The following is a 2,273-nucleotide window of genomic DNA, read 5'->3' as shown; positions in this document are numbered from 1 at the left end:
ATTATCACCTTTTGAAAAATTTTACTTTAGTTTATTTTACTTCTTTTCCTGATTACTTTCTTTAATTACATAAATTACTTGCTGAATTTTCAGACATTAGAAAAACAAATGTATGTACTCAAAATTATAGATTTCCCTCAAGCAGCTTATAAACTTTATCTTACCAATGTTGAAATTCAGTATTTTAAAAACTAACTTTCAGAGTCAGAGAGGTGTTTTAGGAAGTTAGGCCTTGCATGTGTTTCTAGTTTTCCCCCGGCATCAGATAGGCCCAATAACCTTCTTCCCAAATCCTAGCACACTAGAAGTGATTTCTGAGCATAAAGCCAGGAATAAGATCTGAGCATAGCTGGGTGTGGCCCAAACCACAATTCCTGGTAAAAGTGAATAAATAGAAACTAAGTACTCTCAAATTTCCATTTTAGTTTCTTTTACTCATGAGTAAATAGAAATTTATTTTTTACTTTCAGGAATTTGTGTTATCTCTATAACAATTATGTTCTATGTTTAATCAGGCTATATGATACCAGCTTTTATTTTAATTTGTTGGTACTAATATTAGTTCTGGCCAGTCATTGTAAGTATTCTCTGTGAGCTTGAGAGAATGTGCATTCTACACTGTTGGCGGACAGTGTATTGTATGTACAACTGAACTTATTTTACGAATCAAGGATATGTCTCAGTGATAAAGCATGTGTAAGGACTCAGATTTGATTCCTGGCGCTTCTAAAAATAAAATAAATAAACGAACAAGTTTATTGCTTTTTAAAATATTTTGTATCACAACTCGTTTCGTTTGGGGGGTGAGTGTGGGCTTTCCAGTAGCAACCAGAAAAACTGCTAGACAAATTCTAAAAGAGCTGTAACACTTTTAACTAATTTCTTGATTTACCTATTAGTGATGATAGAATTGCCCACAAAGACGATGGTGTTAAGTTCTTCACATAAAAAAAGTGTCTGTCTGTGGCAGAGGCAGACTTGGGGTGGGGTTGGAAAGAGGAAAATTGAGGACATTGGTGTTGAGAAGTGTACACGGGTCAAAGGACAGGTGTTTGAGCATTGTAATACTGAAACTCAATCATGGACAACTTTGTTTTTCTCACGGTGATTTAATAAAAGAATTTTAAATACTTGAAATATTTTGAAACTACTTTATTAGGTGCATTTAAGTTGGAATTGTTAAATCTTTCTGGTAAGTCTGAATTTTAAATAATATATAGCAATCATACTAATTTCATTTTGTATTTATTATCTTCACAGGGCAAAGCCTGGCAAGCCACCAGTGAGGTATTCAATATGCAAAAAACAGTAACAACAAGTCTCACAATGGAGCTGTTACTGGTGACTGCTCGAACTATTTGTTGAACAGCGGAGGACAGTGCTACAGAGCTATTTATTATCTTAAATTCTGTTTTGTGTTGTATTAATAAACTTTCATTGACGTTCTTGTGGGCTGGAGCGATACCACAGTGTGTAGGGCGTTTGCCTTGCACACAGCCAACATGGACCCGAGTTGGATTCCTCCGCCCCTCTCAGAGAGCCCGGCAAACTACCGAGAGTATCTCTCCCACATGGTAAAGCCTGGTAAGCTACCCGTGACGTATTCAATATGCCAAACACAGTGACAAGTCTCACAGTGTTACTGGGCCCTCTTGAGCAAATCGATGAACAACGGGAGGACAGTGACAGTGACAGTGACCGTTCTTGTGGATATTACTATATATCTTTAGATTTATTGCTAACATTTCCCCCTTATTGTTTTATGTGTTTTTGTACTTAAAAAACACATGCAGCTTAAATTTGTATGTTTTTATCTGCTCTGACAATTTCACATTAAATTCAAGACATATCTATCATGATTCCTCATATATTTGAATTTATTTTGCCACCCAATTTTGCTATTTGTTTTTTCTTACTCTAATTTCTTTGTTTGGTTTTGGGGCCACACCTAGCAATGTTCAGGGGTTACTCCTGGCTTTTCACTTAGGAAGTACTCCTGGTGATACTTGGGGGACCACACGGGATGCCTGGGATTGAACTCTGGTTGGCTGTGTGCAAGGCAAGCACCTTACCCACTGTACTATCTCTCAGGTCCTCTCTAATTTTAAAATAAATTCTGGCATCTTCCCCACTCCTATTCTTTTAGACAGAGATTTTCCTCCCTCATATACATTTTTTCTCCATTGATTTAGAGACTATAAGACATTTTTAAACTTTTAGTCATTACCTAAAAGTTTCCTAGAGCTTAAATACCTTACGAATTATAATTCGGA

General features: G+C 36.2%; 1 non-coding gene across 1 annotated transcript; it reads right to left on the bottom strand.

Moving 5' to 3' along the window:
- Positions 1-809: 809 nt before the first annotated feature.
- LOC130043135 (U7 small nuclear RNA) lies at positions 810-871 on the bottom strand. Its single transcript, XR_008795325.1, has one exon. It is a non-coding gene; the product is annotated as a U7 small nuclear RNA (small nuclear RNA).
- Positions 872-2,273: the final 1,402 nt, after the last annotated feature.

Source organism: Sorex fumeus, unplaced genomic scaffold (assembly GCF_029834395.1).
Source record: "Sorex fumeus unplaced genomic scaffold, SorFum_2.1 ptg000113l, whole genome shotgun sequence".
NCBI lineage: Eukaryota > Metazoa > Chordata > Mammalia > Eulipotyphla > Soricidae > Sorex > Sorex fumeus.
The sequence above is the reverse complement of the archived record's forward strand: the minus strand, read 5'-3'. Positions and strand labels throughout refer to the sequence as shown.